The 25,280-nt window shown below is 39.0% G+C and overlaps 1 protein-coding gene across 4 annotated transcripts in view; it reads left to right on the top strand.

Annotated features, from left to right (window-relative positions):
• Nucleotides 1–25,280, top strand: part of FOXJ3 (forkhead box J3) — a 155,423-nt gene that overhangs the window by 26,656 nt on the left and 103,487 nt on the right. The window contains exon 1 of one of the 4 annotated variants that reach the window (XM_059138305.1): nucleotides 12,335–12,488. The exons of the other annotated variants lie outside the window; for them this stretch is intronic. The gene's annotated coding sequence lies outside the window, so the exon portion shown is untranslated. Of the gene's footprint in view, nucleotides 1–12,334; nucleotides 12,489–25,280 lie in introns of those variants that run through there. 4 annotated transcript variants of the gene reach the window in all.

Here is a 25,280-nt window from a genome sequence, read left to right as displayed (position 1 = left end):
GGTAAGAGGGAGTGAACATTTTTGAGTAAATGAAGGTGGGGGGTGAAATGGAAGTATGTGACATTTAAAAATTTTTTGGGTAGGAAAGAGAGTTAGTAAATTGGATTAAATCCCCTTCCACCCTTAAATATTTAGGCTAATAAACAAGTATTGTTTTTTTGTAGATGATACTAGATATTTAATCTGAATATGTTAGAATTATTTTTAAAATTGCACTTGTTGTATTTTATGTATTAGTAAGACAGAGAGCTGTCGTTAATGTCTTTATATCATGTAATTCTATACCAGTAGATACTATGTAGAATTAGAAAAAGGCACCCCAGGGGTGCCTGGGTGCCTCAGTGGGTTAAGCCTCTGCCTTTGGCTCAGGTCATGGTCTTAGGGTCCTGGGATTGAGCCCCACATCAGGCTGTCTGCTCAGTGGGGAGCCTGCTCCCCCACCCCTCAGCCTACCTCTCTGCCTACTTGTGATCTTTCTCTGTCAAATAAATAAATAAAATCTTAAGAAAAAGTCACCCCATATTTTCTTTAAAAGAATGATTGCAGGGGTGCCTGGGTGACTCAGTGTGTTAAAGCCTCTGCCTTCAGCTCAGGTCATGATCCCAGGGTCCTGGGATCGAGCCCCGCGTCGGGTTCTCTGCTTGGCGGGGGGCCTGCTTCCTCCTCTCTCTCTCTCTGCCTGCCTCTCTGCCTACTTGTGATCTCTGTCAAATAAATAAATAAAAAATCTTAAGGAAAAAAAAAAGATTGTAAAAGATTTTGTAGTGATAGTAAGATATACTCTTTAAACAAGTTGCTTTTATTTATTTATTTTTTTTAATTTGACAGAGAGAGATCACAAGTAGGCAGAGAGGCAGGCAGAGAGAAGGGGGGGGAAGCAGGCTCCCCGCTGAGCAGAGAGCCCGATGCGGGACTCGATCCCAGGACCCTGAGATCATGACCTGAGCCGATGGCAGCGGCTTAACCCACTGAGCCACCCAGGTGCCCCTAAACAAGTTGCTTTTAATTGAAATTTTGTTTTTCTTTGCTTGTTAGTATAAATGTCTTTATATCATGTAATTCTATGCCAGTAGATATTATGTGTGAGTTAGAAAAAGGCACTCCATATTTTCTTTAAAAGAAGGATTGCAAAAGATTTTGTAGTGATACACTCTTTTAAACAAGTTACTTTTAATTGACACTTTTTTCCTGTGCTTGTTGGTATATGTGGCATTGAATTTTAACAGAACTTACTGTAACAATACTATATTCTATATAATGAGACTTTTAATTTTTTAATCAGGACCCTGTCAGGGGACAGAAATCACACCACTTGTTTGAACAGAGATATTTTAACAGAATCATTAATTACGTACTAAGGAGGTAGCAGAAGGGAGAAAAATAAAACTTAAGTATCATGGAGGGAGACACTTCAAGAAGCATCAACCAGCCCCAAGGGCTTAGAGACCAAAGGGAAAACCTAGAGACTTAGGAGGAAGGGTCATATAGAACCAAAACTCAGACTTTGAGGAGAAGGCACTACATGGCTAGTGCTGGTGTCTGAACTCAAAAGAGGGGTCCCATGGGTTTGAGACTCATACCCATGAGTCTCATACCCATGAGGAATGGGTATTGACTGGTCTTTGTGTCTTTCCCTGGGGTAGATGAAGATAGTTCTACAAGTCTAAAAAACTATAAACTGGATTCACTTACTACTATAGGAGGATCTCCTGTTGTGGGGACAGAGAGAGAAATTTTTGCTGGGGTAATGCTCTTATGACACCCAAAGACTAGACAGGAAGGCACCAGTATCTTTTTCCTTCTTCAGGATTTCAGTCCATCTTTAAATGTTTCCTCTTGGCAGAGTCTTAGAGGAAACCACCTGGCAAAGCACAGATGTGGTTTGCAGAGTCCCAGTTTTAAGCATCATTAAGGCAGATTGGGAAAGTAGGAGTGGGGGTTTGGAGTTGAGAGGCAATGAATGACTTAGTAACTTGTTCCAACAACCTACTAAGTAGGGTATAAAAAGATGTTTTTTAAGATCTGTTTTGCATCCAGTGTTTATGTGGTTTTAGTAGAATACTAACATGTTGTTATAAGAAAAAACAATCCCAATTTGGTAAATCATGTGAATTTATATTAAAAATTGTTACAAGATTCATGGATATTCCTTGCAATCTGAATCTATTGCATTCATATCCTGAGTTTGGATGGTGAGAATCTAGATAGTGAATAGTGAATCCTTTAATTTTTTTCAGTTCCTCTGTTTGAATAATAATGAGAATTCAGGTAAATGAGTGATACGGTTTCTAGCATACAAGAAAATCTTAAAAATTTAGCAGAATCTGCTTGGTTCCTGAGATTGTGTAAGATGGATTTGAATCCCGAGACGTACCTCTATTTTGTTTATTTCCATGTACAGATTCAGAAAGAGCAAAAGCTTACCAAAAAAAGTAGAAACTTTCTTTGAACATTTGTTCTCTACTGAGAAGTAAACATACATGTGTATATAACCTACTTTTTTCACATGTTGTAGCAATAGACTGTTGTTACGATTTGGTTTAATTAAAGCAAAGTAAAATCTGATGTTTCTTTAGATTTGTTCAGATGAGGCCTTTTCTGCATTTCTACATTGCCTGATATTTTTAAGAGGATTGATTTTACAGTTCACATGTATATAAATCCTGGGATACTGGAGGTTATCAGTAGCACTATAGGTAGTTTCTGGTGACACATACTACCTTTTACCTGATATTTCTTCCTTTTGTTGTTGTTTTTCTATTTTTACCCCATTTTGCACTTGCTTTTTCCTTTTTGTTATGCTTCTCCCTTTAAAAATTAGTAAATTTATTTATTTTAGAGTGTGCCTGCACCACTCCCCCCTCCCCCACCATGCCTGTGACCTGGGGGAGGGGTAGAGGGAGAGGGAAACCTCAAGCAGATTCGCCACTGAGCACTGAGCCCAACATGGGGCTCTGTTCCACTACCCTGATACCATGACCGAGCCAAAATCAAGTTGGCGTTTTAACTGAATGAGCCACATTGGTGACCCTGTTATGCTTCTCCCTTAAAGATACCTTTTATTATTGATCTAGTCTGTCTGTTTAGGATATACTAGGAAACACATAGGGATGTTTTAGCACCAGAGAAGCTCATGTGTTAGTGTCCCAGATGAAATTCCTGTCCATCTGTTTCCTCATTTCTCCTTTCTTGATATTGATGACCCCACTATTTAGAATGACCAGAGAAGGGTGGATTTATTTTAAGACCTCTTGCTGCCTTGTTTTGAGTAACAACCTTGGTATTGTAAAGGCAGCTCTGGTATGTAATCTTAAAATTAGGTAGATACAGGTTTAAATCTCTAAGATCATACCCATATGATCTTAGAAAGTTACTCACTTTTTCCAATTTTGCAGCAATAGGATTGTTAATGCTTACCTCATTGGTCTGTTAGGATTCATGGGATTAAATATTTACATAAGTCACCTGACATATTTTTTTTTCCTCTTTTCTCTTTTTCAATGGTAGAAAGCAAAAGGGAATAAAAGAGGACAGATTTTTGTCCTTTGCTCTCAGCTCAAGAGCATGGGGATTTGTTTTCTCACTTCTATTTCCCTTTCCTCTGAATTCTTAGATTCTGGATTATCTACCAGTAGTGTTCAGGTTTGCAGCTGGCCTTCAGGCCAAGGATGTTGCTGATGTTGAATATTACATGTTTATTATATTCATAGTTTTATGCTATTAGGTCTCTCCCACACAGTGGCAAAATAGCTTTTGCATTGTCATGGCATAGTTCATCATTGTTACCATGTTTATCAAGCTTTTGGAGGGAATTGATAGAATCTATTAATTTGCATTTCTAGGTGTGGCATATTCTGATTAAATAAAGAGTAATGAGAGACCCTCTTAATTTTGACAATTATAGAAACTTTTCTGAACATATTTTGAACTTTTCTGACTTATCTTATAAAACTTTATTGTCTGATACATTTGCCATTAGCCTCATGTAAATTAATTAAAAATAAAAACAAAAGATCAGTTTCTTAGTCACACTAGCCACAATTTAAGTGCTCAGTAGCCACACATGGCTAATGGCAATCATACTGTATAACACGAATACATTTCCATTGTTGCAGAAAGTACTGGGCAGTGCTGGCTTAGAGCACCCTAAATGTAATTTAATTTTTGATTTTGGATGACCAAATGCCCTAGCACTTCCATTTCAGAATATTAGGTATTGAAGAGTAATGTTGACTAGTCACTGACTTAAGGACATGTTATTAAAAATCACTTTTGTGACTGAATACTGACTTTGATATCTACCATTTATGGTGTTCTCACTATTAGACCAGGCATTATTTAAACATTTTAAAGTATATTTAAAAAAAAAAAAAAAAAAAAAAAAGGGGGCGCCTGGGTGGCTCAGTGGGTTAAGCTGCTGCCTTCAGCTCAGGTCATGATCTCAGGGTCCTGGGATCGAGTCCCGCATCGGGCTCTTTGCTCAGCAGGGGGCCTGCTTCTCTCTCTCTCTCTTTCTCTGCCTGCCTTTCCATCTACTTGTGATCTCTCTCTGTCAAATAAATAAATAAAATCTTTAAAAAAAAAAAATAATAAAAAAAAATAAAAAAAAAAATAAAGTATATTAATTAAATCCCTTCAGTAGCTCCATAACTTTGGTACTATTGTTATCTTCATTTCTTAAATGAGGAAATAGGTACAAAAGTTAAGCTTAGCTGAAGGACATACAGTGAATAAAGGGACAGAGCTGGAGTTTATATGTAGGCCTTGCTCCAGTGCCCATGCTCTTAATCACGAAGTTTTTCTTGACTGTCAGTAGTCATCATAACCTGAGGTGTTTTCTTAAAATGAGGGATGTCAAAAATATTCCACTTAATTGAGGATACTATAGAAAATAATTAGAAAAGGGAAATAATGCTGGAAACAGGAAAAAGGGGATAGAAAACTAGTGATTACTTCTGAAATATGTTCTCTAAAATTGGAAAAAATCTTAACTATGCAAGGAAGCAGCTTTTTTTATGGGGAGATGATAGAGAAATTTGAGTTGCCATGAATTCATTTATGTGGGGGAAATAATATGAGGTAATAGGGAATAGAAAGCATCACCGGGTGTATTGGCAAAGTAAAAGAGGAGTTAAATATAAAATCTGTGCCTGTCAGCAGTGTATAAGGTATAAAATAATACTGAAAAATAAAAAAGTGTTACGATTTGATTTAGTAAACTTATTTTAGTCAAGCTTTACTTGGCTGCAAGTAAAGGAAACCAGCACTGGATGTATCAGAACAGAAAAGGAATTTATTTGTGGAGAATACTGGGGTATTTCACAGAACTGAGAGATGGCTGGATCTCTTGAGGGGATAGAACATAGGTTCTTAGGAACCTAGGCAGTATACTCCTCGATTTTCTCTGATTATAGTTTATTTCTTCATTTCTACAAACCACCTTTCTTACCTTTCTGACACATGGCCATCCTGTAACTCTCGGTTTCGTAGCTTCTTCATTCAGGAGACCAGCCCAAACCATGTCAGTCCTAATTCTGAATTCCTAATGAAGAAAATCAATGTGAACAACTTAGGTCAGGTGTCAGCTCTGGTTCTCATCCTTTAATTTGTTGTAGTACTTGTATTGCTGGTAGAGATAAGACTTTCAAGGCCCTGGGAATGGAGACAACTCTGAGAAAGGGCATGGTGAACTATTCAGAAGTTCTGATAAAAAGCAGCATGTACCCAGTGTTGGTGAGAAGAGTTAGGATTTTAAGAGAGGATTTATTTTTTTTAGGATTCAGACCCTTTCCTTGTAGTCATATGGGTAGTGCATAGGAGACTTGATTCTCACCTTCCTTTTGGAATTGTGGATTTGGAATTGGACTCTTGTTCCAGTCATTTTTAGTTTGACAGATACATAATACATACCCATTATGTCCTTACTAGCATTCAAGATTCTCATAGAAACAACAAAAGAAAAGGGCAACAGAAAGATTATTTTGCCCCATACTACTGATGCTTACTTGAGAGCCTACAGGGTAGATGCTTATGGACAGGTCCCTGTTGAAGGTTGTGCTGAATGGAGATTTTTTTTTTTTTTTTTTTTAAAGATTTTATTTATTTATTTGACAGAGAGAGATCACAAACAGGCAGAGAGGCAGGCAGAGAGAGAGGAGGAAGCAGGCTCCCTGCTGAGCAGAGAGCCCGATGCGGGGCTCGATCCCAGGACCCTGGGATCATGACCTGAGCTGAAGGCAGCGGCTTAACCCACTGAGCCACCCAGGCGCCCCTGAATGGAGATTTTTAAGGATAGGAACAGCTTTCTTTGCAGTTAACACTCTTTTCTACCATCTCCCTACGTATATTTGGAACTTAGAAGGTGATATATTAGCTATGTATAAAAGTAGAATTGGAGGTTATGGGACAATGAGACTTCAAATTAGTAGAGCCTGAGAAAAAGATAATGCTTCTTTATTACAAGTAGGCCTATAGATGATTTAAAAAATAAAATCCCAAGAAGCCCATGCAATGCAATCAGAGGAACACTGGATTGGAAGCCGTATAAAATGGGGATAATCATTCATGCTTTTCCTTATAGCACAAATGTAGTTATTTTTGTTATTAATATCAAGACAAATCTATGGAGTTTAAATTCATAAAGGAAGATATTGCTGGTTTTCAGATTGATTTGAACGTTTTAATGGGTATCACTGTGATTTTAATTTGTCTTTCCCTGTTGACTAGTGATGTTGTACTTCTTTTCATGTGCTTATTGACTACCTCTCTGCCTACTTGTGATCTCTTTCTCTCTGTCAAATAAATAAAATCTTAAAAAAAAAAGATTTTATTTATTTATATGACAGCGAGATACACAGTGAAAGAGGGAACACAAGCAGGGGGAGTGGAGAGGGAGCCAGATGCGGGGGCTGTATCCGAATTGGGGGTCTGACTGGAGCCAAAGGCAGACACTTAATGACTGAGCTACCCAGGTGCCCCCAGTTTTTTTGTTAGAGCAAAAAAGTTTAGAAATTTTTGGTTCCAATTTCTTTTTTCTTTTTATGTCTTAGCTGAGAAACCCTAACTACTCCAAATTCCCCCCCCCCCATATTTAAAACAGCTTAAAAAAAACTTTATTGAGATGTAATTGACATGGTTTGATGTGGTGAGTTCCCCCCACCTCAATGAAATTACTACCACAATATATCCATCATTCTCAAAAGTTTCCTGGTGTTGCTGTGTGATTCTTCCCTCTTGTTACTTTCTGCAAGGAATCAACTGATCTTCTTTTCTGCCTCTGAATGTATGTTTGCATTTTCTCAAGCTGTATAGAACTGGAACTGTACAGTATGTATTCTTTGTCCATTTTCTTTCATTTAGCATAATTACCTTGAGAGTCACTGATGCATCAATAGTTAATACTTTTTTGTTCCATTCGATATATGTGCAACAATATTTACCTGCTGGTGCATTTTTGGATTGGTTTGGTTTTAGCTCTTACGAGTAAAAATGCAGTGAACATTTGTATGTATGTCTTTGTGTGGACATATGATTTATTTTGGGTCAATAGTCGGGAATGAAATGATTGGATCGTATGGTAGGTTTATGTTTAACTTTTAAAAAAAGTGTCAAAATGTTTTTGAAAGTGGTGTACCATTTTACGTTCCCATTAGCAGTATGTGAGAGTTCTGGTTGCTCCATATTTTTGGCAATGCTGGGTATAGTTAGTTCTGGTAGGTATGTAGTGATACGTCCGTATAATTTTAATTTGTGATTTTTTAAAATCACTAATGATCTTGAGCATCTTTTCATGTGCTTCTTTAGCATCATATATTTTCTTATTGAGGTATCTGTTCAGATCTTTTGCCCATTTAAAAAAATTGGGGGTTTTTTATTAATTAAGTTTTGGGAATACAAAGGACTTGAGATACAAGTCCTTCTTAAGATACTCTCTTTGCATCCACTTTTCTTCCAGTCCGTCGCTTGTCCTTTTATTCTCCTAGGGGTGTCTTTGAAGGGCAGAAGTTTTTAATTTTGTTAAAGTCCAGCTTGCCAATTGTTTTCTTTTATGAATTGCAATTTTTTTTTCATGTCCTATCTGGGAAATATTTGCTTAACCAAATGTTACAAAGATTTTCTCTTACTTCTTCTAGATGTCTTCTAGTTTTAGCTTTTACTTTCTGTAATTCACTTTGCAGGTTTTTGTATATGATGTGAGATAAGGGATACTGTTTATGTTTTTCTGATATAGATAACCAATTGTTTTAGCATCATTTTTTGGATGGTCTTTCCTAATGTGGCACCTTGATCAAAAATCAGTTGATCAGTGAAGTAAGTGAAAGGGATTAAGAGGTATAGAATTCCAGTTACAAAATAAATAAGTCATAGAAATGAAAAGTATAGCATAGGAAATATAGGTAGTAATATTGTAGTAATGTTATTACTGGTAACTGTATTTACTGTGGTGAGCATTGAGTAACATTGAATTGTGGAATCAGTATGTTGTACACCTGAAACTAATAAAACATTGTATGTCAACAATACTTTTTTTTTTTTTAAGATTTTATTTATTTATTTGACAGAGAGAAATCACAAGTAGACAGAGAGGCAGGCAGAGAGAGAGAGAGAGATAGAGGAAAGCAGGCTCCCTGCTGAGCAGAGAGCCCAATGCGGGACCCTGAGATCATGACCTGAGCCGAAGGCAGCGGCTTACCCCACTGAGCCACCCAGGTGCCCTCAACAATACTTTAATAAGAATAATTATAATAATAAATCAGTTGATGTACATGGGTGGGTTCGTTTTTGGACCCTGTTCTGTTGATTTATATGTCTGTCCTTGTACTAAAACCACTTGTGTTGGTTATAGTGTCTTAAAATCTGGTGGGCATAAGTACTCTGTTCTCTTCAAGTTGAGAAAAGAACCTGATAATCAAGTATCTGTTTAGTGGCGGGTTGGAAGTTGAGGTAAAGAAAAACTCATATTTATAAACTGCAAAATAAATTTTTAGAAGATGGTGAAGAATGTGAGCACATGTGAGGAAACAGGTCATTTCATTAAGAAAAGATAGTGATGATTTATGGAAGAAGTTGCTGTGCTTGATGAGAAGAAAAAGGATAAAGTCTGTTAAAGGCAGCAAAGCTGAGAAACTTTGAAGTGATGAAGACAAGAAACAAGAAATAGAAACAAAAATGTGGTGTCTTTAGGAGCCAATAGTAGAACAAGCAGAATAAATCTCTAGGCAGAGAGACTTCCTTAGGGTCTGCTAAGTTTAAGCTGAGCAGCTTTTTATAGATTACTGGTAATGTTCTACCCTAAATAGCACTGGGATTTCTATGGAAGTTAGTCCTTTTCAAACCTTTTCACACTATGGAATGATAATCAGTATTGATTTGTTATATAAACTGACAATGATTGATGTGCTCTTAGAATGGAAGGTCTGTTCATTTAGATTTTGATCGTATGGTCAATTGACTCATGGTGAAATTCCTTCAGAGTCTAGCTTAACTCATTCCCACTTATTTTTTGGAATTAATGAATATACCTTTGGAATAGTTCTGTAGTTTATTTATTTATTTATTTTTAATTTTTAAAGATTTTATTTATTTATTTTACAGAGAGAGATCACAAGTAGACAGAGAGGCAGGCAGAGAGAGAGAGGGAAGCAGGCCCTCCGCAGAGCAGAGAGCCCGATGTAGGACTCGATCCCAGGACCCTGAGATCATGACCCGAGCCGAAGGCAGTGGCCCAACCCACTGAGCCACCCAGGCACCCTAGTTCTGTAGTTTTTCTCTCTTTCAGTGATTACTGTTTTAAAGTTTAGAATTGAGTGTCTTCTCCACCCAGCTCCCCGCCTCTCTATTCACTCTTTAAAATTTTTGGTCCATTTCTTATGAAAACTTGAAGTCTATTTAGTGTAATAGACTGAGTTCAGTCTAATTTTTTTTTTTAACTTAGTCATACTTGAAATTGTAACAAGGAATCTAAGAGTAGTAGATCTATGAGTAATCTAATCTTATATGATACTCTGAGAACAACTGTGACTCAAGTAATTTATACATATTACAGATACTCTGTATTGTTAAATAGCTGTATATCAGATTGCCTATTTAAGATGACTTAAAGGAAATTAAGAGGTTGATTTTTGGCCTTTTCAGATTCTGTGCACCTCATGAAAAGCCTGATGTTACCTACTTCTTGTGGCCAGGGAAACATAAATGATACTGAACTTTATTTATTTTTAAAGATTTGAGTTATTACCTGAGAGAGAGTGAGAAAGAGCAAGCATGAGCTGGGGGTGGGGGGCAGAGGGAGAGGAAAAAGCAGGCTTTCAGGGGCGAGGGGACTTGATCTCAGGGTCCTGGGATCACAGCCTGAGCCAACGGCAGACACTGAATTGAGCCACCCAGGCGTTCCACAATGTGGAACCCATTTTGTTGTATGTTCTACACTGTGCAGATTTCATTGACAAAGGAGGAAACAAGCAAGCATGTCTTTTTTTTTTTTTTTTTTAAAGATTTTATTTGACAGAGACACAGTGAGAGAGGGAACACAAGCAGGTGGAGTGGGAGAGGGAGAAGCAGGCTTCCTGATGAGCAGGGAGCCCGATGTTGGTCTCTATTCCAGGACTCTTAGGATCTGAGCTGAAGGCAGATGCTTAGCAACTGAGCCATCCAGGCACCCCCCCCCCCTTTTTTTTTAAGGTGTCTAATAGTTGTAATTTTTTAAAAAAAGATTTTATTTATTTGGCAGACAGAAAGAGAGAGGGGGGAAGCAGGCTCCCTGCTCAGCAGAGAGCCTGATGGGGCTCGATCCCAGAACCCTGGGATCATGACCTGAGCCGAAGGCAGAGGCTTTAACCCACTGGGCCATCCAGGCGCCCCTAATAGTTGTAATTTTTGAATGTCTACTCTATGCCAGACATTAACTCTGTATTATGGTGTTCCACGTTTACTACTCACAGCAGATCTGTTAGCCTTGTCTAGGGATGCATTTAATAAGTGGGAGAGTGAGGATTCAAGCTTTTTGAGTGACTCAGAAGCCCTTATTCTTCATTACATTTGTACTGTACTGGAAACTGTAATCTTTGGCCTTTGAGTTGATGAGTTATTGTAACATGGTTCTTAAGTTTTTGGTCTCAAAAATTACTTAGTATCCAAGGAGCTTTTGTTTATGTGTTGTATCTATTAAAATGTATTGCATTAGTAATTAAAACTAAGAGGAAATTAAAATATTTATTAATTTACATAGAAATGACAGCAAACCCACAATATGTTAACAAAGACATGTTTTATGAAACATTAACTATATTTTCCAAAACAAAACAAAGTAAGGTTAGCATTGCTTTACAGTTTTGCAAATTCTTAAAAATTTTCTTTTAGTTTTTAAAGATTTTATTTATTTGCCAGAGAGAGAGAGAACGCAAGCAGGTGAGTGGCAGGCAGAGGGAGAAGTAGGCTCCATGCTGAGCAAGGACTCTGATGTGCGCCCTGATACCAGGACCTTGGAATCATGACCCGAGCCAAAGACAGATGCTTAACTGACTGAGCCACCAGGGTTCCCAACATTTTTGCAAATTTTAAAAACTGATTTAATAGAGCTGGATTCTCATTCTGCCTGTGCATTCAGTCTGATGTGGTAACACCCATCACATGGCATGTGAAAAGCTCCACTGTACACTTATCAGAGGATTAGAGTGGAAAAGGCAGATAACATCTTATTATGAAAATGTTTTGACCCTTCGGATTCCCTGAAAGGGTTTCTGGACCACACTTTGAGGACAGCTGAATCCTAGACATCACATGTAGAGTTTAAGCTGTTTAGTATTTTCTGTGCATCATAATTAACCCTAAAAAGACAGGATTACCTTCTATGAATGTTAGCTTCTGCCAGCACTGATGCCAGACTACTGGTATAATGTGTAGTGAGTAGGATTGTAGAGAGGTTAGTATAGACACTTTATCCACTGAGCCACCCAGGCGCCCCTAGTATAGATACTTTAATGAGATAGGATGAACCAGTGGATGGATATGTGTTACTCAGAGGACTTTTATTTTTTTTTTATTTTTTATTTTTTTTTTAAAGATTTTATCTATTCACTTGACAGAGAGAAATCACAAGTAGGCAGAGAGAGAGAGAGAGGGAAGCAGGCTCCCTGCCGAGCAGAGAGCCCGATGTGGGACTCGATCCCAGGACCCTGAGATCATGACCTGAGCCGAAGGCAGCGGCCTAACCCACTGAGCCACCCAGGCGCCCTCAGAGGACTTTTATTATATGTATATTATACATACCTGTATTTTAAACTAAGTATAAGGTGTATTAACGGCAGATTCTGGGTTTTTAACCTTGTTTTTGAAGATTTTATTTGAGAGAGAGCAACCCAGAGAAAAAGCAGGAGGAGAGAGAGAAGCAGACTCCCCACTGAGCAGGGAGCCCGACATGGCACTTGATCCTAGAAGCCTGGAATCATGACCTGAGCAGAAGGCAGAATTTAACCAACCAAGCCACTCAGGTGCCCCAGGGTTTTTAATTTTTTGTTTAAGAGAGAGTGAGCACACACACGGTGCACATGAGTGGGGTGAGGAGGGAGGGTTGGGGTGGGGGATGGAAAGGGAGAGAAAGAATCCTGAGAAGGCTCAAAGCTCAGCAGCACGGAGCCCAACACAGGGTTTGATCCCAGGACCCCGAGCCAAAATCAAGAGTCGAACACACACACACAAAAAGAGTCAAACGCTTAACTGTCTGAGCCACCTAGGTACCCCTCTGTGTTTAACAGCTACAAAGATGGCTTTTAGTGTTCTTGTGTTAAAGGAACTAGTGTTCATCAGTTTTTCTAGCTACTCAGAGACACATTCCAGTAGACGAGATTTAAATGCAAAATACAGTATTTACTTGATGACAGAATACAGTTGAGTGGTTAATGCCCAGAAATGTTTATTTTTTCCTTCCTACATTATGGAACAAAAGATAGCTAAGATGAGAATTAAACATACAAATATCTTTTGACCACATGATCCCTAAGTTTGTAGTCTGAATGGAGTTCTAAGTAGGAATATGGCTTGTATGAACTTAGAATACAATTTTATGAATCTAAGAATATATGTAGAATAATTTGGAGAGAGTCTAGAAAAGAGCAGTTAATTTATTAGGGTTCCAAATTCAGATCCTGTTGGAGAAGTTCTGAACTTCAAACTTACAGAAAACGGATTCTAAGCTGTGTTAATATTGTAAAATATGTGAAGCATCCTTATGAATAGAACTCTGACCAGTTCTCATTTTCCAAGAAAGAATTTAAAGAAATATTCTTCATAGCAAGGGAGATCTAGATTAGCCAGTTAAAACTTTTAATCTTGGGGCACCTGCGTGGCTCAGTGGGTTAAGCCACTGCCTTTGGGTCAGGTCATGATCTCAGGGTCCTGGGATCGAGCCCTGCATTGGGCTCTCTGCTTGGCAGAGAGCCTGCTTCCTCCTCTCTCTCTCTGCCTGCCTCTCTGCCTACTTGTGATCTCTGTCTGTCAAATAAATATATAACATTAAAAAAAAAACTTTTAATCTTTTAAAAAGAATTATTTATTTTTAAAATAATCTCTTTGCCCAAGATGGGGCTCGCTCAAATTCATGACCCCAAGATCAGGAGTTGTATGCTTTATCAGATGAGCCAGCCAGGTGCCCCCCTGGCCAGTTAAACCTTTTTTTTTAAAAAAACACATACCTTAGGGGTACCTGAGTGGCACAGTCAGTTAAGTGTCTGCCTTTGGCTCAGGTCATGATGCCAGGGTCCTGGGGTCAAGCCCCGTATCGGGCTCCCTGTTCGCTAGGAAGCCTGCTTTTCCTTCTCCCACTCTGCCTGCTGTGTTCCCTCTCTTGCTGTGTTTCTCTGTCAAATAAATAAAATCTTAAGAAAACCCCCAAACCAAAAAACAAACAAAAAACCCCAACACATACCTTAGAGTTATATATCTTAGAACAGATTAAGTTGCGAAATTTTCTCCCTGTGGAGATCTTAAAGAATATTCTTAGTCTTCAAAATAGTTAATACTAGGACTTTAGAAAATGACTGAATGAGGTTCTTTTTCATCTCAGATTTTATGGTAAATAGCTCTTCTATCATAATAGTTTTACAAATTATAGTTGTCTCACTAAATCTCCCAGATTTTTCTATTTGTTTTTTTGAAAGATTTGTATTTATTTGAGAGAGAGAGAGAACATGAGAGAGGCGAGGGTCAGAGGGAGAAGCAGAATCTGCTGAGCAGGGAGCTCGATGGAGGCTTGATCCTGGGACTGTGGGATCATAACCTAAACTGAAGGCAGCTGCTTAACCAACTGAGCCCACCTGGGTGCCCTAAATCTCCGAGATTTAGCTGTTTTATGACTATTCTTGGAATTTTAGGGGGGAAGAGAAGTTGTGAAAGTCAAAAAGTTTGAAGAGTGACCTACTATCTGTTTATTGGATTCCTTCTCCCAAATTATGATTCTTCCACCTGTTTTTTCACTTCAAACTAGTGAGGATTTTTCAGGTTATTTTTTTAAAAAGGTCATTGCTTATAGGAAGTTTAAAAGGCTCAGTTATTCATACCTTGGTGGAGATTAGTTTTCTGCTACTTCAGGAATCATCATATCATCTTACTCTATGGGGAAAGGCATGTTCTTAGTTCTCATATGTAGTCTACCAACAAAATTTTAATACCTAATCCTTTCTGGGTCACTTTAGTCATTTCATTGAGGCTGCTAAACAGTTACTGTGTCATGTAGGACATGAAAGTTTAAAGCCACCAAGAGTGAGAGCCATTTAAAATTTGGAAAATTCTGGGGGCCTGGCTGGTTCATTCAGTAGAGTGCCGCAACTCTTCATCTTTTCCCAAGGGAGACAACCCAGAGTTTTATCCAGTTATGATAATTAGCTGAAAAACTCAAGCTTTTTTTTTTTTTTTAACAATTTTCAAAAATTTATTTTATTTATTTATTTATTTAATAAACATATAATATATTTTTATCCCCAGGGGTACAGGTCTGTGAATCGCTGGGTTTACACATTTCACAGCACTCACCATAGCACATACACTCCCCAATGTCCATAACCCCACCCCCCTTCTCCCAACCCCCCTCCCCCCAGCAACCCTCAGTTTGTTTTGTGAGATTACGAGTCACTTATGGTTTGTCTCCCTCCCAATCCCATCTTGTTTCATTTATTCTTCTCCTGCCCCCTAACCCCCCATGTTGCATCTCCACTTCCTCATATGAGGGAGATCATGTGATAGTTGTCTTTCTCCGCTTGACTTATTTTGCTAAGCATGATACCCTCTAGTTCCATCCACATCATCGCAAATGGCAAGATTTCATTTCTTTTGATGACTGCATAGTATTCCATTGTGTATATATACCACATCTTCTTTATCCAGTCATCTGTTGATGGACATCTAGGTTCTTTCCATAGTTTGGCTATTGTAGACATTGCTGCTATAAACATTCGGGTGCACGTGCCCCTTCGGATCACAACGTTTGTATCTTTATGGTAAATACCCAGTAGTGCAATTGCTGGGTCATAGGGTAGTTCTATTTTCAACATTTTGAGGAACCTCCATGCTGTTTTCCAGAGTGGTTGCACTAGCTTGCATTCCCACCGACAGTGTAGGAGGGTTCTCCTTTCTCCGCATCCTCGCCTGCAGCTGTCATTTCCTGACTCGTTAATTTTAGCCATTCTGACTGGTGTGAGGTGATATCTCATTGTGGTTTTGATTTGTATTTCCCTGATGCCGAGTGATGTGGAGGAGTTTTTCATGTGTCTTTTGGCCATCTGGATGTCTTCCTTGCAGAAATGTCTGTTCATGTCTTCTGCCCATTTCTTTTTTCTTTTTTTTTTTTTTTTAAAGATTTTATTTATTTATTTGACAGAGAGAGATCACAAGTAGGCAGAGAGGCAGGCAGAGAGAGAGAGGAGGAAACAGGCTCCCTGCTGAGCAGAGAGCCCGATGTGGGACTCGATCCCAGGACCCTGAGATCATGACCTGAGCCGAAGGCAGCGGCTTAACCCACTGAGCCACCCAGGCGCCCCTTTCTGCCCATTTCTTGATTGGATTATTTGTTCTTTAGGTGTTGAGTTTGCTAAGTTCTTTATAGATTTTGGACACTAGTCTTTTATCTGCTATGTCATTTGCAAATATCTTCTCCCATTCTGTCAGTTGTCTTTTGGTTTTGTTAACTGTTTCCTTTGCTGTGCAAAAGGTTTTGATCTTGATGAAGTCCCAATAGTTCATTTTTGCCCTTGCTTCCCTTGCCTTTGGCGATGTTCCTAGGAAGATGATGCTGCGGCTGAGGTCAGAGAGGTTGCTGCCTGTGTTCTCCTCAAGGATTTTGATGGATTCCTTTCTCACATTGAGGTCTTTCATCCATTTGGAGTCTATTTTTGTGTGTGGTGTAAGGAAATGGTCCAGTTTCATTTATCTGCATGTGGCTGTCCAATTTTCCCAACACCATTTGTTGAAGAGGCTGTCTTTTTTCCATTGGACATTCTTTCCTGCTTTGTTGAAGATTAGTTGACCATAGAGTTGAGGGTCTATTTCTGGGCTCTCTATTCTGTTCCATTGATCTATATGTCTGTTTTTGTGCCAGTACCATGCTGTCTTGATGATGACAGCTTTGTAATAGAGCTTGAAGTCCGGAACTGTGATGCCACCAACTTTAGCTTTCTTTTTCAATATTCCTTTGGCTATTCGAGGTCATTTCTGGTTCCATATAAATTTTAGGATTATTTGTTCCATTTCTTTGAAAAAGATGGATGGTACTTTGGTAGGAATTGCATTAAATGTGTAGATTACTTTAGGTAGCATGGACATTTTCACAATATTTATTCTTCCAATCCAGGAGCATGGAACATTTTTCCATTTCTTTGTGTCTTCCTCAATTTCTTTCATGAGTACTTTATAGTTTTCTGAGTATAGATTCTTAGCCTCTTTGGTTAGGTTTATTCCTAGGTATCTTATAATTTTGGGTGCAATTGTAAACGGGATTGACTCCTTAATTTCTCTTTTTCTGTCTTGTTGTTGGTGTAGAGAAATGCAACTGATTTCTGTGCATTGATTTTATATCCTGACACTTTACTGAATTCCTGTACAAGTTCTAGCAGTTCTGGAGTGGAGTCTTTTGGGTTTTCCACATATAGTATCTTTTCCTCTGTGAAGAGTGATAGTTTGACTTCTTCTTTGCCGATTTGGATGTTTTTGTGCCAGTACTATGCTGTCTTGATGATGACAGCTTTGTAATAGAGCTTGAAGTCTGGAACTGTGATGCCACCAACTTTAACTTTCTTCTTCAATATTCCTTTGGCTATTCGAGATCATTTCTGGTTCCATATAAATTTTAGGATTATTTGTTCCATTTCTTTAATTTCCTTTTGTTGTCTGATTGCTGAGGCTAGGACTTCTAGTACTGTGTTGAATAGCAGTGGTGATAATGGACATCCCTGCCGTGTTCCTGACCTTAGAGGAAAAGCTTTCAGTTTTTCTCCATTGAGAATGATATTTGCGGTGGGTTTTTCATAGATGGCTTTGATAATATTGAGGTATGTGCCCTCTATCCCTACACTTTGAAGAGTTTTGATCAGGAAGGGATGCCGTACTTTGTCAAATGCTTTTTCAGTATCTATTGAGAGTATCATATGGTTCTTGTTCTTTCTTTTATTAATGTGTTGTATCACATTGATTGATTTGCAGATGTTGAACCAACCTTGCAGCCCTGGAATAAATCCCACTTGGTCGTGGTGAATAATCCTTTTAATGTACTGTTGAATCCTATTGGCTAGTATTTTGGTGAGAATTTTGGCATCTGTGTTCATCAAGGATATTGGTCTAGTTCTCTTTTTTTGATGGAATTCTTGTCTGGTATTGGGATCAAGGTAATGCTGGCCTCATAAAATGAGTTTGGAAGTTTTCCTTCCATTTCTATTTTTTGGAACAATTTCAGGAGAATAGGAATTAGTTCTTCTTTAAATGTTTGGTACAATTTCCCTGGGAAGCCATCTGTCCCTGGGCTTTTGTTTGTTTGGAGATTTTTGATGATTGTTTCAATCTCCTTATTGGTTATGGGTCTGTTCAAGTTTTCTATTTCTTCCTGGTTCAGTTGTGGTAGTTTATATGTCTCTAGGAATGCATCCATTTCTTCCAGATAGTCAAATTTGTTGGTGTAGAGTTGCTCATAGTATGTTCTTGTAATTGTCTGTATTTCTTTGGTGTTAGTTGGGATCTCTCCTCTTTCATTCATGATTTTATTTATTTGGGTCCTTTCTCTTTTCTTTTTGATAAATCTGGCCGGGGGTTTATCAATCTTATTAATTCTTTCAAAGAACCAGCTCCTAGTTTCATTGATTTATTCTGTTGGGGTTTTTTTTGTTTCTATTTCATTGATTTCTGCTCTGATCTTTATGATTTCTCTTCTCCTGCTGGGTTTAGGGTTTCTTTCTTGTTCTTTCTCCAGCTCCTTTAGGTGTAGGGTTAAGTTGTGTACCTGAGACCTTTCTTGTTTCTTGAGAAAGGCTTGTATCGCTATATATTTTCCTCTCAGGACTGCCCTTTGTTGTGTCCCACAGATTTTGAACCGTTGTGCTTTGAACCATTGTGTTTTCATTATCATTTGTTTCCATGAATTTTTTTTCAATTCTTCTTTAATTTCCTGGTTGACCCATTCATTCTTTAGAAGGATTCTGTTTAGTCTCCATGTATTTGGGTTCTTTTCAAACTTCCTTTTGTGGTTGAGTTCTAGCTTTAGAGCATTGTGGTCTGAAAATATGCAGGGAATGATCCCAATCTTTTGATCCCGGTTGAGTCCTGATTTAGGACCGAGGATGTGATCTATTCTGGAGAATGTTCCATGTGCACTAGAGAAGAATGTGTATTCTGTTGCTTTGGGATGAAATGTTTTGAATATATCTGTGATGTCCATCTGGTCCAGTGTGTCATTTAAGGCCTTTATTTCCTTGTTGATCTTTTGCTTGGATGATGTGTCCATTTCAGTGAGGGGAGTGTTAAAATCCCCTACTATTATTGTATTATTGTTGATGTGTTTCTTTGATTTTGTTATTAATTGGTTTATATAGTTGGTTGCTACCACGTTAGTGGCATAGATATTTAAAATTGTTAGATCTTCTTGTTGGACAGATCCTTTGAGTATGATGTAGTGTCCTTCTTCATCTCTTATTATAGTCTTTGGCTTAAAATCTAATTGATCTGATATAAGGATTGCCACTCCTGCTTTCTTGATGTCCATTAGCATGGTAAATTGTTTTCCACCCCCTCACTTTAAATCTCCAGGTGTCTTCGGGTCTAAAGTGAGTTTCTTGTAGGTAACATATAGATGGGTTTTGTTTTTTTATCCATTCTGATACCCCGTGTGTTTTGATTGGGACCTTTAGCCCATTGACATTCAGGGTAACTATTGAGAGATATGAACTTAGTGCCATTGTATTGCCTATAAGGTGACTGTTACTGTATATTGTCTCTGTTCTTTTCTGATCTACTACTTTTAGGTCCTCTCTTTGCTTAGAGGACTCCTTTCAATATTTCCTGTAGAGCTGGTTTGGTGTTTGCAAATTCTTTCAGTTTTTGTTTGTCCTGGAAGCATTTTATCTCTCCTTCTATTTTGAATGATAGCTTAGCTGGATATAGTATTCTTGGCTGCATGTTTCTTTTGTTTAGTGCTCTGAATATATCACGCCAGTTCTTTCTGTCCTGCCAGGTCTCTGTGGATAAGTCTGCTGCCAATGTAATATTTTTACCATTGTATGTTACAGACTTCTTTTCCCAGGCTGCTTTCAGGATTTTCTCTTTGTCACTCAGACTTGTAAATTTTACTATTAGGTGATGATGTTCTTATTGATTTTGAGGGGGGTTCTCTGCACCTCCTGGATTTTGATGCTTGTTCCCTTTGCCATATTCGGGAAATTCTCTCCAATAATTCTGTCCAATATACCGTCTGCTCCCCTCTCTCTTTCTTCTTCTTCTGGAATCCCAATTTTTCTAATGTTGTTTCGTCGTATAGTGTCACTTATTTCTCAAATTCTCCCCTCGTGGTCCAGTAGCTGTTTGTCCCTCTTTTGCTCAGCTTCTTTGTTATCTGTCATTTGGTCTTCTATATTCCTAATTCTTTCTTCTGCCTCATTTATCCTAGCAGTGAGAGCCTCCATTTTTGATTGCACCTCATTAATAGCATTTTTGATTTCAACTTGGTTAGATTTTAGTTCTTTTATTTCTCCAAATAGAGTTTTTATATCTCCCGAGATGGTTTCTCTAATATCTTCCATGCCTTTTTCGAGCCCGGCTAGAACCTTGAGAATTGTCATTCTGAACTCTAGATCTGACATATTACCAATGTCTGTATTGATTAGGTCCCTAGCCTTTGGTACTTCCTCTTGTTCTTTTTTTTTTTTTGTGGTGAATTTTTCCGCCTTGTCATTTTGCCCAGGTAAGAGTATATAAAGGTGCAAGTAAAATACTAAAAGGGTGGCAAAGACCCCAGGAAAATATGTTTTAAGCAAATCAGAAGAGATCCCAAATCGTTGGCGGGAGAACGGGGATAAAAAGTGGTTCAGAAAAAAAAAAGAATTAAAAAGATAAAACAAATAAAGAAAAAATATAAAAAAGAAAGAAAAAATATATATTAGATAAACTAGTTAAAAAACATTAAAAAAAGAAAAGGGTAAAAGTTAAAAAAAATCTAGCAGAAGAAGAAAAAAAAATTGAAAAAGAAAAAAAGACTAACTGCAAGACTAAAGAATCATGGGGAGAAAGCCATGAGTTCCGTGCTTTGCTTTCTCCTCCTCTGGAATTTGGCTGCTCTCCTTGGTATTGAAACTGCACTCCTTGGTAGGTAAACTTGATCCTGGCTGGGTTTCTTGTTGATCTTCTGGGGGAGGGGCCTGTTGTAGTGATTCTCAAGTGTCTTTGCCCCAGACAGAATTGCACCGCCCTTACCAGGGGCCGGGCTGAGTAATCCGCTCGGTTTGCTTTTTGGGAACTTTTGTTCCTGAGCACTTTCCATAGAGTTCTGGAGGACGGGAATGAAATTGGCGGCCTCCCAGTCTCCACCCTAGAGGAGCCGAGGGCTCAGGGCCCCACTCCTCAGTGCGCCCTCAGAGAGTAGCGCCCAATTACTCCTGTCTCCCTGGCCTCCGGCCCTGCTCCCAGCGGTGAGCTCTGCGACCGGTTCAAGGTAATCCCGAGCTGAGAGCTCACTCCTTGGCTATGTCTCTGTAGCCGGCTTCCCCGTTCTGATACCTGCAAGCTCTGTGACACTCAGATACCCTCCCCCCATCCTTCTGTGACCCTGCGGGACCTGAGGCCACGCCGACCCCGCGTGGGCTTCACCCGGGTTTAGCCTCTGGAGCGATGTCCCTCAGCGGAGCGGACTTTTAAAAGTCCCGATTTTGTGCTCTGATGCTCTGCCGCTTGCCGGGAGCCGGCCCCTCCCATGCGGTCTACCTTTCGTCGCTTTGTATTTACTTCTATGCCAGTCCTACCTTTCAGAAAGTGGTTGATTTTCTGTTTCTAGAATTGCTGTTCTTCTTCTCTTCAGTCTCCCGTTGCATTTGTAGGTGTTTGTAATCTTTAGATAAGCTAGCTAGCTGATCTCCTGCTACCTGAAGTAGTCTCAGCCTGCTACTACTCTGCCATCTTGACTCCTCCCCTCAACACTTTTTTTTTTTTAAAGATTTTATTTATTTATTTGACAGACAGAGATCACAAGTAGGCAGAGAGGCAGGCAGAGAGAGAGGAGGGAGCAGGCTCCCTGCTGAGCAGAGAGCCTGATGCGGGGCTTGATCCCAGGACCCTGGGATCATGACCTGAGCCTCCTTGGCGCCTCAAAAATCTCAGCTCTTGAGGTAGTGTCTCTTTCATCAGATGCTGTTGTGGCTTCCTGTTTTTCAAAGATCTATAAACAAAAAATAAGTTATTTACATTCTACCTAATATATAGTGGTGGAGAAAGAATTAGGATAACAGCAATAAAAGGTAATATTCAGAAAAGGGGATAATGGGAAACACTCAATAGTATTAGCTCATTATAGAATCTTATTGGGTAGGAGTGACAGTGACTCCTTGACAATGTGATAAGTTCCTTAATTTTGCTCTTTGGTAGGGCTTCCATTGTCTCCTATGCCTTGTGGAAGGTCTACCTTTTCCATTATCTTCCGTGGCCACATCTGAGATGAATATAAGTGAAGATGCCCTTTCTGGGAAATGTGTAGCTTTTATAGCTCACTGCTTGTTGATGAGCTTGGGTATTATTTTGGAAACTTAAGAGGCCTTTGCAGTCTAGTCTCTTTTTCTCCCCCCACCTTCCATACAATTATCTTAAAATATTTAGTTTCTAGACTTTTTGCTGCTTTGATCTGCAATGCCTGTCCAGACAGAATTTTTCAGTGTGAAGACTGTGCTCTTTGTTCTCCATGTACCCCAGGAATTTCCAGTCTTGTTTTGGTGCCATGGAGGCCCTTCCACAGTCTCGTGAAACCTGTGAATCCGACTCAGGATAATGTCTCAAAATTCACAGAATAAAGTACTTAGGATTACAAAGGAAACCAATTATATTGAAATATGGTTAGCAAAATATTAACTTTGAAACATAGTAATGTTAAACATTAAATAACAGTAAATAAAAGATCTAGTGGCAAATCTAATACACCAGCATAATTTTTAAGTAGTTAAGTTTAAAAGTTGAGATTCTGCAACATCTGCATGTGAGAAGAATACATTTGTGATTTTTATTGCTGGCCAAGTTGCAAGTACTGTTAGTGCTATGATGTGTTGTCTAGTTTCATAATTAAAGGAAATGCTAAATTTTGGTTACAAGTTAGTGGAAATAAACAGTATTTTTTCCCCATCCAAGTTCATTGACCTCTTCTGGCTTTTAAGGGAAAGATGGTTCTGATGAGGCCATTTGAAACAATGGTGGAAAACAGGGGTGGAAAGAAAATACCGTTATGATATTGCTTTGTGTGGCAAGGTACCAGTCTTCTCTGGTAGTTTTGGCCGCAGTTTTGCAGCTACCATTTAATTACTTCAGTTTGCTGGTTCAGAAGCATTTGGTGTTTTTTCAGCTATGCAAGGCTTTAAATTATAGGACTGTTAGCTTAAATTGCAGGCCATAGGCAGGGAGTTACCTCCCTTAGCAAATCTGCATTTTTCTCCCTCTGCTTGCAGCTCTAATCGCAGTTTGTTTATCTCTCAGGACTTTAAGTGACAAGAAGGAGCCAACGCATGCCAACGTTCTAAATTTTTTCTGTATTTCTCTTCTTGCAGTAGCCTTAGCTGGCCTGTGGTTTGCTTTCTAACTTATGTAGATGGCCAGATTTGACCAAATCCTGTCACTCTTTGTCACTGCAGTATCAGAGTTAATGTTTGCCTTATCAACCTCTCCTTTAAGAGTGTCTTACTTGGGGCACCTGGGTGGCTCAGAGGGTTAAAAGCCTCAGCCTTTGGCTCAGGTCATGATCCCAGTGTCCTGGGATCAAGCCCCGCATCAGGCTCTTTGCTCCACGGGGAGCCTGCTTCCTTCTCTCTCTCTGTCTGCCTCTCTGCCTACTACTTGTGATCTCTGTCAAATAAATAAGTAAAATCTTAAAAAAAAAAAAAAAAAAGAGTGTCTTACTTTAGGTTTTCTTGTGTTCCCCACTTCCATATGCCAGATTTGACTTTTGTTAAGAATTGCATTCATCCACTGGTGATATCTTTTTATGGTAGTTAAGCACATAAGTCTGGAAGGTGAGCAGTTCAGGGCTCAGATGGCAGCTTCACAATTGCTTCACAAAAGACTCAGGGACCCGATTCCTTCTCTCTGCTCCTCTGTTCTCAGTGTATGGCTTCCATTTTCAAAGATCACCTTATGATGCAAGATGACACTGGAGCAGTAGCTATTGTGTCTTCAGAGAGCCAGAATGGAAAGAGGCACAGTGCCATCCAGAATTAAATTGAGATTGTATTCCTCAGGAAGAAGGTAAAAACAGATGTTAGGTGGCAGTTAGTGGTTTCTGCCATAGACCTACTTCTGGTTGCTTTGGGTGCTAAGATTCTGTAACAGAAGTTACATATTTAAAAAAGTGTGTGTGTGTGTGTGTGTGTGTGTGTGTATGCATGCCTGGGTGGCTCAGTCAGTTAAGCGTCCAACTCTTTGTTTTGGCTCAGGTCATATGAGATGGAGCCCAGTGTCATTCTCGCACTGGGCATGGACCCTGCCTAAGATTCTTCTCTTTCCTTCTGCTCCTAACCCCTCCCTCTCAAGAAAAAAAAAGTGGGGTGTGTATATTGTTTCCTTGGGATGCATGCGATCAGAATTAACTGCTGTGGTAATTATAAGGATTTCTTTTTGAGTTTTCAGTTGCTCAGTTTTTCTTACGAGTCTTACGATGAATTTTTCTTAAGTTTTTTAAGGTGCCAAAATTTTAAAATGCCAGATGCCAGGAATAGAGTGGGAGGATTTAGGAATACCTTGGTCACAACATCATTATCCTCATTCTTATTTTCCTTGATGTTTTCTTCTTACCTTTATTTAGGAAGCCAACAGTATCTCAACAGTATTTCCCCCGCCCCGCCTTTTGATAATTGTTGAAAACTCAAAAACTTTCTGAGTAATCTTGGTTACTTGTTGGGAGTCAAGGAGGTTGCAGAGGGAGGCCCAAGCAGTGTGTTAAAGTATGTAGAAAGCTTATTTGGGGTCCTGTTAGTGGCACTGTTCCAAAAAGTGGGATTAGAACCCCCGACCCTCTCCCCATCTCATGCCTTAAGGTTGAGTTCTTATATCTTGGTGCTGTTTACATTTTCATGTTATACAGAGAAGATTCCTCCTGAAACTTTTTTTAAGCAATAAATATCATCATAGATTTAAGACATGAGTTTCCAATCCCTGTTTTCTATGATAAGTAATGTTATCTTTTTATCTTTGCTTCTGTCTTCCTGTTTTTCTCTGCTATTCCAGAACTGTTTCTGTTCCCGTGTAGTGCTGCTTGTCAGTCTGAGTCATACTTTTTTCCATTTCATAAAGGACTTCAATCCTGTGATTATCCTTACCTCATGCTGTTGAGTCCTTTTTTTCTTTTGCCTCTTCCTTTTAGCTTGTCAGTGTGTGTAGTTTCACTTGTTTGGGAAGGATCACACCCACACCTTCATTGGCTAGTAACTGTTTCAGTCATTTAACCCTTTATATTGACCCTTCACTTACTATGTTCTTAATGGGCATTGGAGAGAGAAAAGAATAAGAAAGTTTTCTTATTCCAAAGAGCTCGTGGTCTCTGGGGAGATAGATAAAGATAGTTATAATCC

Source organism: Mustela lutreola, chromosome 10 (genome assembly GCF_030435805.1).
Source record: "Mustela lutreola isolate mMusLut2 chromosome 10, mMusLut2.pri, whole genome shotgun sequence".
Lineage (NCBI taxonomy): Eukaryota > Metazoa > Chordata > Mammalia > Carnivora > Mustelidae > Mustela > Mustela lutreola.
The sequence above is the reverse complement of the archived record's forward strand: the minus strand, read 5'-3'. Positions and strand labels throughout refer to the sequence as shown.